The sequence below is a fragment of the Schistocerca cancellata genome, chromosome 3 (genome assembly GCF_023864275.1).
Source record: "Schistocerca cancellata isolate TAMUIC-IGC-003103 chromosome 3, iqSchCanc2.1, whole genome shotgun sequence".
Classification (NCBI taxonomy): Eukaryota; Metazoa; Arthropoda; class Insecta; order Orthoptera; family Acrididae; genus Schistocerca; species Schistocerca cancellata.
In genome coordinates, this window is record NC_064628.1 from 814,482,983 (window position 1) to 814,498,220 (window position 15,238).

Sequence of the window (15,238 nt, forward strand, 5' to 3'; positions counted from 1 at the left end):
CGGAAGACGGCCTAACGGTGTGCGGGACCGTAGCCCAGCTTCATGGAGACGGTTGCGAATGGTCCTCGCCGATACCCCAGGAGCAACAGTGTCCCTATTTGCTGGGAAGTGGCGGTGCGGTCCCCTACGGCACTGCGTAGGATCCTACGGTCTTGGCGTGCATCCGTGCGTCGCTGCGGTCCGGTCCCAGGTCGACGGGCACGTGCACCTTCCGCCGACCACTGGCGACAACATCGATGTACTGTGGAGACCTCACATCCCACGTGTTGAGCAATTCGGCGGTACGTCCACCCGGCCTCCCGCGTGGCCACTATACGCCCTCGCTCAAAGTCCGTCAACTGCACATACGGTTCACGTCCACGCTGTCGCGGCATGCTACCAGTGTTAAAGACTGCGATGGAGCTCCGTATGCCACGGCAAACTGGCTGACACTGACGGCGGCGGTGCACAAATGCTGCGCAGCTAGCGCCATTCGACGGCCAACACCGCGGTTCCTGGTGTGTCCGCTGTGCCGTGCGTGTGATCATTGCTTGTACAGCCCTCTCGCAGTGTCCGGAGCAAGTATGGTGGGTCTGACACACCGGTGTCAATGTGTTCTTTTTTCCATTTCCAGGAGTGTACATCGATAATTTAAAGGATAGCTCCCAGCCAGCCGCCCTCTTGCTTGCATTCCACTGACCACAAGCCACCCTCATCAGCGACTTCAGTGGTGTCAAGCGATAACTGACTGGAGGGCAAGGTGGAGGTCTATTGGGTTTTCTAATGAGGCTGGTTCTGCCTCGGTGAAAATGATGGCCGTGTGTTGATTAGAAGGAGGCCAGTTGAAGACCTGCTACAAACCTGTCAGCGTGCTAGAGACACTGGATCTACACCTGGAGTTACGGTCTGAGGTGCGATTTCGTATGACAGCAGAAGCACTGTCGTGGTTACACCATGATACCTGACTGGTGATTCGACGTATTGTGCCACCATTCATGAACAGCACTCCAGGGGGATAACGTCCCCCACACACCCCTGTTGTAACTCATCATGCTCAACATGAGCATCAACATGTCGTCTTAGCCTGCTCGATTACCATTTTCAAGAAGGGACGTCGAACAGATGTGCAGAACTATAGACCTATATCTCTAACGTCGATCAGTTGCAGAATTTTGGAACACGTATTGTGTTCGAGTATAATGACTTTTCTGGAGACTAGAAATCTACTCTGTAGGAATCAGCATGAGTTTCGAAAAAGACGGTCATGTGAAACCCAGCTCGCGCTATTCGTCCACGAGACTCAGAGGGCCATAGCCACGGGTTCACAGGTAGATGCCGTGTTTCTTGACTTCCGCAAGGCGTTCGATACAGTTCCCCACAGTCGTTTAATGAACAAAGTAAGAGCATATGGACTATCAGACCAATTGTGTGATTGGCTTGAGGAGTTCCTAGATAACAGAACGCAGCATGTCATTCTCAATGGAGAGAAGTCTTCCGAAGTGAGAGTGATTTCAGGTGTGCCGCAGGGGAGTGTCATAGGACCGTTGCTATTCACAATATACATAAATGACCTGGTGGATGACATCGGAAGTTCACTGAGGCTTTTTGCAGATGATGCTGTGGTGTACCGAGAGGTTGTAACAATGGAAAATTGTACTGAAATGCAGGAGGATCTGCAGCGAATTGACGCATGGTGCAGGGAATGGCAATTGAATCTCAATGTAGACAAGTGTAATGTGCTGCGAAAATACAGAAAGATAGATCCTTTATCATTTAGCTACATAATAGCAGGTCAGCAACTGCGAGCAGTTAATACCATAAATTATCTGGGAGTACGCATTAGGAGTGATTTAAAATGGAATGATCATATAATGTTGATCGTCGGTAAAGCAGATGCCAGACTGAGATTCATTGGAAGAATCCTAAGGAAATGCAATCCGAAAACAAAGGAAGTAGGTTACAGTACGCTTGTTCGCCCACTGCTTGAATACTTCTCAGCAGTGTGGATCCGTACCAGATAGGGTTGATAGAAGATATAGAGAAGATCCAACGGAGAGCAGCGCGCTTCGTTACAGGATCATTTAGTAATCGTGAAAGCGTTACGGAGATGATTGATAAATTCCAGTGGAAGACTCTGCAGGAGAGACGCTCAGTAGCTCGGTACGGGCTTTTGTCAAAGTTTCGAGAACATACCTTCACCGAAGAGTCAAGCAGTATATTGCTCCCTCCTACGTATATCTCGCGAAGAGACCATGAGGATAAAATCAGAGAGATTAGAGCCCACACAGAGGCATACCGACAATCCTTCTTTCCACGAACAATACGAGACTGAAATAGAAGGGAGAACCGATAGAGGTACTGAAGGTACCCTCCGCCACACACCGTCAGGTGGCTTGCGGAGTATGGATGTAGATGTAGATGTAGATGTCTGTCTCCAACCAAACACTAACCGCTTATTGACGGACCAAGTGCATCAGGGATGGAACTACTGACATCCGGCACCTATACAACACAATAAATGTACGTCCGTATGTTAGCATTCAACATTCTGGCGGTCATACCGGTTATTAATGTATCAGCATTTCTTATTTGCCATGGCATAGCGTGTGTTGATATTAATCTGTGATCTTGCAACGTTAATCACTTAAAAATCTTACCGAGACAAATGTGTTCCCGAAATTTCATTGCTCTGCTTTTATTATTTTTTGGTGCTGTGTTTCTTTTCCATCGGTGTATTAGTCACCCCCTGAAAAGAGCGGGCTGGTCGCTTAGAAACGCAATAGGTGGTGTAGAACCGTTGCCAGGAGGTCACATTACATTTCACTGCCGACGTAAATCATGACAGTGAAGTGTTGTGTATATATGAGTAAGCTGAAAGAAATCAGCGTAGTAAGGCGGGCCAGCATGAAGACGTACAGAATGGCAGAAAGTAGCTGTTGTGTTTGGACTCACCCACGATCAAACTGTAAATGATGATTTTGGAGTTGTTAGTGTATCAGTGCAGACAGTCCACAGAGAAGGAAGAGCCCACATTGCCACAAGCAACTTCAAGTCATGTCAGAGACAGAAGTGGGAGGAGGAAGCAAACCAGTATGTCGCAAATGAATCTGGTCGACGACAGTTCGTTACCTCGTTAGACAGGTTGCAAGAAACTGTGTCTCTTTCACAAGAGCACATAGCGAAAGAGCGACACAGCAGTTAACAACCTGTTAAGTGAATGTGGCAGAATATAAATGAGCACATTTGGTTATTACGAATAGAATCTTGCGTCGTAACCTCGTTCTAGCTGCCTTTAAATACTCCAGCTCTCCAGCTCTCGTCATGAACTGATCATTGCGATCGATGGCATTCACAGTGTCTGCACTCGATTCCATGACTACGATACTGTAGTGAATCTACGTCCCAATAGTCGAGCACAGTTTGTGAACTAGCCGAAAGTGTACTCAAGATAATGGCCTTCACCTGATGAACGTTATACTGCTGACAGCCTACCATTAGCTGATGGAGAAAGTGGCTGTCTACCGACAACGCCACATAGCACTTTGCTGTCAATACCAAACTTCAAGGCAGAAGCCAGCATCAGAGCCTCTTGGGGTTCACGTTCCTGTTCAACACTCATGCAGCTTTGGATGCTGAAACCTAACAGTGGTAGGAAGCAGATCAACATCGCGGGTGGATCATCAAGGGTCATCATACAATTCGAAGTGGGGCCGAGTACACTCCAGCAGCCAGCCCGAAACGGCCATGCCTACTCGCCGGCAGCCCCCTCATACCGAAGGTCGCTGTCATCTTCTCCTGGACGCGCAACCGCTGAGCTGACTCGGCGGACGTCAACCAGACTGCAACACGCAGCTGAATGGGCAACAATCGACCTTATGCGGACGAACGACAACTTGTAAACCTTGTCCATAAATACTGAACTCTAATAAGGTTTCAGTAGAGTCCAACACGCTTGATAGGTTGCCAACAGCTATCCTGACTTCGCGCAGAGGTGTCTCCGGCAAGCCCCCTGTACTGTCTACATGGAACCGCCCACACCCATGCAACCAGGTGTTGGGACAGTGGTTTTAAAAGGATCCTAACTAACAGAAAGATGAGATGAATGGCACCCTTTGTCGGCATTATTGCTCACAGAGGCACATAAGGCTGCAAGTCTGCAGTGGGCCAAATAACACAGAAACCTGATAGTAGCTGACTGAAGGCGTGTTGTGTGCCACTTTTCTCAAATGATGCAGTGCGTCGAGTGCGAAGACGTTCGAATGAAGCATTAGACTCACAGTGTGTAGAGGATGAAGTTCAGTCCAGAGGAGTTTCTGTTATTTTTTTGGTTTTATTTATTTATGTCCATGATTCGGGCCCTTCCATTCAGATTACCATTAGTTTGGTCCGCTGCTTAGCTTGGTGGTAAAGTGCTCGCCTCCCACGCAGGCGGGCCCAGGTTCGATTCCCGCCCAGGCTGGAGATTTTCTCCGCTTGTGGACTGCGTGTTGTGTTGCCCTCATCATCATTTCATCCTCATCAGCGGCGCCCAAGTCGCTCAATGTCGCGTTGAATGAAATAAGACTAACACTTGACGGCTTCACTTCCCCGAATAGTAGGGACCTCCCGTTCAACGATGCCATACGCTCATTTCCATTCTTTCCCCCATTAACATGGACCAGAATGTTCATTTGACAATTCTTGGAGACCGAGAGGTTTGTTTGATAAACACTTATCACACCTCGACTGGTCCACTAAATCACTTCATCTGACTCTCATCGAAAATGTCTTGGCCAATTTGTAACACGGGGTGAAACACAGCAGTCAACATCACCGCAGTTTGGCAGTTCTACGAAACCTAAGCATCAGCTAGCGGGTTTAACTTAATACGGAATATCTGAAGAAGATTGTAGGTTCTCTTCCTTGCCAAACTGAGGCCGTTAGCAAGAGTAGAGGTGAAAAATCTTCTCGCATTGACAGCCGAGTCAATGTGTTGTTCTCCAGCAACGTTTCAGCAAGTTTCTTACTTGCTGTCTTCAGGCGAAATGTCGGGTTCACGGCCGGCCGAGGTGGCCGAGCGGTTCTAGGCGCTACAGTATGGAACCGCGCGACGGCTACGATCTCAGGTTCGGATCCTGCCTCGGGCATGGATGTGTGTGATTTCCTTAGGTTAGTTAGGTTTAAGTAGTTCTAAGTTCTAGGGGACCGATGACCTCAGAAGTTAAAGATCGCAGGTTCGAATCCTGCCTCGGGCATGGATATGTGTGATTTCCTTAGGTTAGTTAGGTTTAAGTAGTTCTAAGTTCTAGGGGACCGATGACCTCAGAAGTTAAAGATCGCAGGTTCGAATCCTGCCTCGGGCATGGATATGTGTGATTTCCTTAGGTTAGTTAGGTTTAAGTAGTTCTAAGTTCTAGGGGACCGATGACCTCAGAAGTTAAGTCCCATAGTGCTCAGAGCCATTTGAACCATTTCTTCTCATGGTTGGCGGAGGAAAACATTTCAGATACACCACCTCTCAGAATCAATATGAAAAGGCCTTTGGAATGGGATAAAGAGCGTAAAGAGTGTCAATGAAACCACCCCTCCCCATGAAGCGTTAATTCCCACACATTTCGTTGCCGAAAACAACAGTTCGCAGAGTGTTGAGCAACAGAACCGCGCTCTTGACCACCTGTGACACTGCTGGCATCAATTTCTCTACCGGCTTCGTGGGTCTTGCAACCCCATTTAACATGATCAAACCCTTTCAGAGTGCAGTGCGACCACAGTTTATGCTCTGGTGCACAGGGTGGGACAACTAGGGACTATTCAAAACCATTCTACAAAATTTGAACGTGATCTGAAGCTGCAAAGCGTGCTTATCATGTTACAGTCCTCCTGCTTCGCACCCTCCTGTGGCATGATCACGGACTTGCGCGATTTTGACGAATGCGTGAATAAAATGGTGACGGATACCATTAAGACCAATAGTTCGGCAGCACAATGAGCGCTTAAAAATGTACCTAGACGGAGACAACCTGTGACGAATTTCTAGTCGCTTGCAGACATCCAATCACTTCGATACTCCTCCGATTCCGCGTGCGTAATGACAGACCCAAGAGCGGAAGTATAGCCTGCCTAGGACTCTCGTCACGTTTCTGTACAAGTACCAAGTACATTTCTAAGTTACTCGGTAAAGACGGGCAGGTGACACCGAGGATGTTGTCGAACTGGGCGGTCTAAGGGAGACCCTTTACCGTTTTATCCACACATCTGTTGCATCCCCTCGTGATCATAGCAGAGGGTACGAAACAGGACGGCTGTAAAAGCATAAGCACGATTTGCAGATTCAGATCGCATTCAAATTTTCGTCGATTGGTTTTGAACGGCCGCAAGTGGTTCCACCCTGAACACCAGAGCAAAAATTGTCGGACTGTTGTTTTCGAGCGCGAAATATGTGGAAATGGAAGCCCCAAGGAAAGCGTGGTTTCGTTGGCGGCCTTGGCGGGCTCTATGCTATCCCCGAGGCCTTTTCGTGTCGACTCTTGGAGTTGTTGTATCTGAAAGGTTTTCCTAGGCTGTCTGTAAGAAAACCACGCAGTTTCAATGGCGGGTGCAGCGGGAGCGTCAAAGGTAAGAGTGAAATGTGGCTTAGAGGGGGTGCGGTGACCTTCCCGTCATGTCCACGGTCCACAGTGGCGTTGGGCAGAAGTGTGGTGAAATTTGGTGCCAATGTGACATCATTTACCAACATTACACCTAACAGGAAGTTCTGAGCTCCACTTTTTTTTTTTTTTTTTTTTTTAGATCTTATAATTAAATCTTTCCCTGAGCCGTTTAAGTCTCTTATTATTATCTACGATAATGATCGAAGTAGAATGAAATGAATTACAATTTGTGCTGCAGCCGGGACCCGGACTTGCTTGCGAGGCACAAATGCTAACCATTACACCACCGCAGTACAATGGTCAATTCGATCATTATCGTAGATAATAAAGAGAGACTTAAATGTCTCAGAGAAACATTTAATTATAAGATCTGTAAGATCACCAATGGTACAAGGACGTCCCATGACGTGCAATGCTGGGGTGCTTGCCAATATCGGAGAGCCCTGGCAGTAGTGACAATACGTAAGGGAAAAATGAATTGAAGTTTGTGTTGGGGAGGGCACTCAGTTTAGGTAGTTCGGGCAGCAATGTTGACCATGGTACTGCTGTGGTGTAATGGTCAGCATTTTTGCCTAGCAAGCAAGAAGACCCGGGTGCGAGTCCCGGCCGGAGCGCAAATTTTAATTCATTTCGTCTGCTTCGATCTGACCTTATTTTTAGCACGTGTTTGAAGCGCCTCCGAGCCCAAAGGTGGCGTCGCATGGCGCCACCCTTTTGTAACGTTACAGAGGAAGGATGTAGGCACCTCTGAGCCAAATTTCAAACTTGATGCATCGCAGTGGGAGACAATTATGGGGTTTCAATAAACTGATCCTTTAATTGTGTCGCATAGCGTACATTCCTTCTTGTGGTTATCAGTACATAGGGTGGTCCATTGATCGTGACCGGGCCAAATATCTCACGAAATAAGCGTCAAACGAAAAAACTACAAAGAACGAAACTTGTCTAGCTTGAATGGGGAAACCAGCTGGCGCTATGGTTGGCCCACTAGACGGCGCTGTCATTGTTCAAACGGATATCAACTGCGTTTTTTTAATAGGAACCCCCATTTTTTATTACATATTCGCGTAGTACGTAAAGAAATATGAATGTTTTAGTTGGACCACTTTTTTCGCTTTGTAATAGATGGCGCTGTAATAGTCACAAACACATGGCTCACAGTTTTAGACGAACAGTTGGTAACAGGTAGGCTTTTTAAATTAAAATACAGAACGTAGGTACGTTTGAACATTTTATTTCGGTTGTTCCAACGTCATACATGTACCTTTGTGAACTTATCATTTCTGAGAACGCATGCTGTTACAGCGTGATTACCTGTAAATACCGCATTAATGCAATAAATGCTCAAAATGATATCCGTCAACCTCAATGCATTTGGCAATACGTGTAACAACATTCCTCTCGACAGTAAGTAGTTCGCCTTCCGTAATGTTCGCACATGCATTGGCAATGCGCTGACGAATGTTGTCAGGCGTTGTCGGTGGATCATGATAGCAAATATCCTTCAACTTTCCCCACACAGAGAAATCCCGGGACGTCAGATCCGGTGAACGTGAGGGCCATCGTATGGTGCTTCGACGACCAATCCACCTATCATGAAATATGCTATTCAGTACCGCTTCACCCGCGCGCTAGCTAAGTGCCTTACATCCATCATGTTGGAAGTACATCGCCATTCTGTCATGCAGTGAAACATCTTGTAGTAACATCGGTAGAACATTACGTAGGATATCAGCATACATTGCACCATTTAGACTGCCATCGATAAAATGGGGGACAATTATCCTTCCTCCATAATGCCGCACCGTACATTAACCCGCCAAGGTCGCTGATGTTCCACTTGTCGCAGCCATCGTGGATTTTCCGTTGCCCAATAGTGCAATTATGCCGGTTTACGTCACCGCTGTTAGTGAGTGACGCCTCGTCGCTAAATAGAAGGCGTGCAAAAATTCTGTCATCGTCCCGTAATTTCTCTTGTGCCCAGTGGCAGAACTATACACGACGTTCAAAGTCGTCGCCATACAATTCCTGGTGCATAGAAATATGGTACGGGTGCAATCGTTGTTGATGTAGCGTTCTCAACACCGACGTTTGTAATATTCTCGATTCTCGCGCAATTTGTCTGCTACTGATGTGCGGATTAGCCGCGACAGCAGCTAAAACACTTACTTGGGCATCATCATTTGTTGCAGGTCGTGGCTGACGTTTCACATGTGGCTGAATGCTTCCTGCTTCCTTAAATTACGTATCTATCCGGCGAACGGTCCGGGCACTTGGATGATGTCCAGGATACCGAGCAGCATACATACCACACGCCTGTTGGGCATTTTGATCACAATAGCCATACATTAACACGATATCGACTTCTTTCGCAATTGGTAAACGGTCCATTTTAACACGGGTAATGTATCACGAAGCAAATACCGACCGCACTGGCGGAATGTTACGTGATACCGTGATACCACGTACTAATCCGTTGGTGACTATTACAGCGCCATCTATCACAAAGCGAAAAATTGGTCCAACTAAAACATTCATATTTATTTACGTACTACGCGAATATGTAATAAAAATGGGGGTTCCTATTTTTAAAAAACGCAGTTGGTATCCGTTTGACCTATGGCAGCTCCATCTAGCGGGCCAACCATAGCGCTATCTGCTTTCCCCCTTCAAGCTAGACGAGTTTCGTTCTTTGTAGTTTTTCCGTTTGATGCTTATTTCATGAGGTATTTCACCCGGTCACTATCAATGGGTTGAGTTGGGTTGTTTTGGGGAAGGAGACCAGACAGCGAGGTCATCAGCCTCATCGGATTATGGAAGGACGGGGAAGGGAGTCGGCCGTGCCCTTTGAAAGGAACCATCCCGGCATTTGCCTGGAGAGATTTAGGGAAATCACGGGAAACCTAAATCTGGATGGCCGGACGCGGGGTTGAACCGTCGTCCTCCCGAATGCGAGTCCAGTGTTTAACCACTGCGCCACCTCGCTCGGTCACTATAAATGGACCACCCTGTATAGCTTCCTGTTTGCCCTTCCTTCTCTGTAAATACAGCTTAAATACAGCTAATTATTCTTGTGGTTATCAGTCCGTAGAAGACTGGTTAGATGCAGCTTCTTAAGCTAGTCTATCCTGTGCAGCTCTCTTCATCTCTGCATAGCTACTGCAACCTGAATCCACTTGAATCTACTTGTTATAGTCAAATCTTAGTGTCCCTCTACAATATTTACACCCCATATTCTCATTATTACCAAACTTACGTTTCGTTGACGCAACAGGATTTTCCCTGTCAGCTGATCGCTTTATTAGTCAAGCTGTGCCGTAATACTCTTTTCTCCCCAGTTGTATTCGGTAGAGTCCAAGCAGGATACGCTGGCCACTTGGCAGTGACCATTCTCGTCCAAAGCGCTAGGCGAGTCAGTTCGTTTGTTCGGAATCGAGGTACACTCTTTGACATAAAACTCGACCGGCGGCCGGCCGCTTCAGGGGCTAAGTCCGCGCCGATCGCGACATGGGACAAAATAACTGGCCAATTCGCTAATTCTCTAAGTCCGGTTATCTGCACAATCTGGCAACACTGTAGACTGCGGCACTTCCTGGAGGAAAACACGTCCCAAGATAGAGAGACTCTAGGCTGATTACGCCTGTGGACTAGCGGTAGCGTGCGTTGTTTCTGTTCATAATATCAGTGGATCGAGAGCAGCTGGCATAAAATATTTTTATAGCCTCTTCTGTCTGAATGCTGAAGACGTGAATGTAATGGTAGCGCAGATTCAATCTATTTCGCTTTGTGACACACCAATATCAAAATTTTATCTAGTAAGGATTTTGCGGCAGATTTCCTGCAGACTGTCCTCCTCTGGACGTCGTATGCGGCAAAGCTCCGGGATCCATTTGCTGGCTACTGGCAGCGGCCGTGGCGACAGCAGCGGCCGTGGCGACAGCAGCGGCGCTGCACTCCCCCGTTCTTTATCGAAAGCGCCTGCTACCGATCATCGCTTTTGATGATTTAAAACGCTTTATTATTAAATGTTGCTCCACAGAAAATTTCTACAATTTCCATTCACGCTCAAAAGCAACGGAGACAGACGCCCTGATTAGTAGGCGGGTAATCGGCAAGAGCTGAGTATGGCCCGAAATTAATTTTATACACTGGGACGAAATTAAACCACCTCACTACATTCGATGAATTTATAAATGCTTCATACCTCGTTTCTTTTCCTTTCAAACTTAATTATTTGTGCAACTTTTGGTCAATGTTTGGATGTTTTCGTCAAGCCAGAGTGAGCGTCTGTGGTGTAAAGTGTATTACAGTTCTTGTTTCATTCCTTATGGTAAGTCTATGCGATAAACTGTGTGAATACCTTGCAATGCATGCTCTGTAGCAGTGCAGGCACACTGCACGTTTGGAGTTCCATGTATGGTTTCATGAAGTATTTATTGTTGATCGGAAGTGATAGTTAAGGTCATCAGATTTAAACCAGAAAAATTTGTCGTTTTGAAGGTTTCAGAGATCGGAAAGGAATTGCTAACGCCGGTGTTAGAAAACGTCTACAGTTAATTGCTATTGCAAAAATTTAGAAGATGGGTACTATATTAATGAACATGTGCACTTCATAAACAACCTTCTGACATGTTAGACCTATATGACGAAGAAAGCTCAAATTTATATCGTTGACAGTCGGTTTGAATCTTTTCAGGACCTATTTTACAGTGAAGCACCTTGGAATTTGCAAAGCAGAAATCCATGATATTAACTTAATTTACTAAGTCTAAATCGGACGAAGATTGATGTTTAAAGGCATTCTTCAGATTTCGCATAAGAAATTTTTACTAGCAGTTTGCAACTCCATTAATTAAAATGGAAAATAAAAGGTTGTAGTCAGCGGCTTCTACCGTGATTCGAAGTTATAGTACAAGCACTGCAACGCACAAGGGAACCTCTTTTTTTTTTTTTTTTTTTTCGGGAGAGTCAAGACGCGAACCACGGCCTCGTTATAAAACCCTTCATTGGTCAGTGACTCTCCTGATTACGCTTTTTTTTTTCTTTTTTTTTTTTTTTGTATCCAATGTCAGGCTTACCACCTTTGCTGACATACATGTTGTTGTACTATCGCATAAATAGTGTCTACAAAGTCCATATGTTGACAAATAGTGGCTAATTAGAAAATTAATTAATTAAGGAAATAAATAAAACTGAAAATGCTCAAATGAAAGACATGAAGACATTGCGGATAGTACAAATACAAAAGAAACATGCTCCTGTAGCAATGAAATGAAATTCGTGCCGGGGGCGACACCTGCTCACGACCCGACGTTCGATAGAGCAAGAGAGCCATCTATCGACTCGTTCTCCAGACGTTGGTGTAAGACTGGGCCGTCTTCTCGAAATTAACTAAGGGTCCGTAAGTGTGATCGATGTCAATCTCGGCTTCTTCGTCTATCTCATCTCTCACCCGTCACGCCTCATCTGGCCGGCGGGTCGGTAAATGTAAGTCGCAAGTAATTAGCGAAGTCTTGCCTATATTTCTTATGCTGTTGCAGCTTCGTGTGCCCATCCAGGAGAAAATGCCAAAAATCAATTTTGTCCTTTTCCGTTTCGTTATACACGTAGCCCACCACCATTCCCCGCACCCATGTCACTGCATTGGCTTTTTGGACCGGGAAATAAGATTCTTGGGGGAAAAAAAGTGTGTTTGATGAAATTGTGTGAGGGGCGGAGCGTAACAGGAACGCCAATATCTGTTGTGCCAAGTGCCACACTGGAGCCGTCCCACTACAACGAGGAAGTCTGCGTCTTCATACGTTTCCTCCTTGAAATCTGTATGCTCTATTATATACTAAGTAGCCCGATCATTGTTTCAGTAATGTTACCCTCTTGTTTGACCCCGTAACGATGAACAGATTCCAAATGCATGTCTCTGCGTGAAAGTAGCTGTTCGAACCCTTCCTGGGTTGTTGTTTGTGTTTTATTGCTTGGAATTCCTGAAGCAGACCACTGTGCCTTCCCCCCTCGTGGATTAGGTCTCAAAACTAAACCGCTTTGTATCCAATGGAATAATTTATTCATACAGCATCAGCATAAGACTCTTGCGAGTGAGAGAATGACAATAACAATCGTAACAAGAACAAGCAAATAATGAATGATGTTTATTCCAACGCAGAACGAGAATGGCTTTAAATATAAAAATCTATATCTATATCCATATCTATTGATCTTTGCGTTGGCACAATGCAAATATATTCTTAGCATTTAGTTACTGAATTTAGTTCTGGATGTTTGCAGAGAAAAGGAATAGTCGGTACTTCTCGCTAGTGTAATATAATGTGAACCAGCAACTAGCCTTCCCTTAGAACACGACTCAAGCAGGTCCTCAAGTAGGCACTGCTGCATTCTGTCCCCTGAAATTGCTCTGATGACGGTTAATGCAGATAGTTCCGATTATGAAATACAAAACGTATTGCAGGTTAGTTCCCAGGATAGTAACATTAAATTTGCGTTGTAGACGGCACATGAACGTGACGACTATCCATATTACTCATCAATATAAAAAGACAATATTTAGGGAATTTAACAGGATTACTCAAAATTAATTCTGAATTGGGTGACTGACCGCACAGGTGCTAAACGTCGTCAAGAGTATACGATGTCCTAATCGCATTAGGAATATGAAGATCGTCTTCGACAGCTCGCAACTTTCATATTGCTATCTCCACCCTACTCCAGACAGCTCTCGGTGGAGTTGCACTACGTTGCCGATGTTATGGAAGGCCTTCAAACCGACAACAGACCACATATTGAAAAATACAAGCGAATTCTCTTGCAGCGTAAGCTTATTGTAACTAATCTAAAAATTATTGGAGAGGAACATTGTCCCATTCAAAAAAAGTAAAATGTTACACACTGTTGACGTCAAACGGACATTATCTATGTCCTGTCTTGTATCCTACTCATCTATAATATCAAGTGTACTATGAAAATGATTACATATAATGGATTATAAGGTAATGCATTGATACCAGATGGTGGGGGCCGGCCGATGTGGCCGTGCGGTTCTAGGCGCTTCAGTCTGGAACCGCGTGACCGCTACGGTCGCAGGTTCGAATCCTGCTTCGGGCATGGATGTGTGTGATGTCCTTAGGTTAGTTAGGTTTAAGTAGTTCTAAGTTCTAGGGGACTGATGACCTTAGAAGTTAAGTCCCATAGTGCTCAGCCATTTGAACCATTTGAACTATTTAACACAAAATGACATTAAAAATTTAAGTTATTCACGAGCAGCTAGTTGAGAATATGTATGAACATTAAATGACACGACGAACCGTCTTGTTCTGCATATGGATTCAAACCCAGCTCATGCAGACTAAGCAAAGATTTCGTGACTGACGGAAACTAACAGTCATTCCTGATTAGGCATACAGAGAGTGATATACCTCGATTTTAGACAGTATCAGTTAGCAAATATCAACTTTAAATTGCATAACGCAAACATTTTTAACAGACGCGAATTCCTACCCAGCATCTATTGTCCCTGTTAACGAACTACGAGAGATGTTAAATACTGCTTCTTCACAAGTAACTTACTTGAAATGCCGTGAGGTAAAGCTGTGTGTTGGACACGGATTCGAACCCGGAACCTAATCGGATTGCTATCGAAGCACAGTCAAATGTGACATATCGGAATTTCGCGGCAGTAACTAGATGTTTTAACTGAAATGACGAGACGAAACATTAATTTTTTCCTTCCCAGGACTCCAACCCGGCACCTATCGCTGTTATATTCTAGAGAAAACTAACGTTAAATATGGGTTTGTTGCACCAGCAGTGACATGTGAGCATGTTTGAACTGAAATAATATGACGAAGAGTTCAGCGCTCACTGGGAATAGAGCCCCACACATATCGTTGTTGACTACACACAAAGAGACGTCAGCTACCGAAGTTTTCTCCACCAGCTGCTCAGAATAGCATCTTGAACTTACAGTCATCTCGCAAATAGTTCTGTGTCTCACTGGGAGTTAAAAACGTCGGATATCGTTAGTGTTGACAGCGAATGAAAATACATTAAAAATCAAAATTATTATCCACCAGCAGATAGGTGTTCTCATGCTAGAGCTTGATAATACATAATTAAATCTTTAGTGCCGGGCCAGGATTCGATCCCATTCACGCATAATATGTGAAGGTGTTGAGGAATCTGCAGTTTTGAACAAACAACAAATTGTAGCCGAGCTGTATTGCCACGAAGGGATCAAATTCCGCGTTAAGGGCGGTCTGAGTTGCATTCACAGTTCAGAACCAATTTTATCGACATACAGAAGCTCAAATAAAAGATGGAATAAGTGTCCTGCGTTTGTGTCGTCACTTGAAATAAATAACTAGTATAAGAAAGGTTACTGGTGATAGAGTTTCTACATGTCGCCACTCCAGACTTTATTGTGGTTCAACCTATCGTCTACTTGGTAAAGAAGGAATATCATCTTTAATGTGAATTTTCAGACCACGCAGCCATTATATCTCCTTCACTTGGTGTAGCCAGGAGAGAATGGAATCTGTCTCTCCCTATCTAAAATCATTGACAGAAGTGGGAATCGAACCCAGACCATAGGTATAACAACCTACCATCCGTCCAACAGA

The 15,238-nt window shown here is 45.2% G+C and overlaps 1 protein-coding gene across 3 annotated transcripts in view; it reads right to left on the reverse strand.

Moving 5' to 3' along the window:
* Window positions 1-15,238, reverse strand: part of LOC126177087 (trypsin alpha-3-like) — a 346,712-nt gene that overhangs the window by 292,139 nt on the left and 39,335 nt on the right. The window lies entirely within an intron of this gene.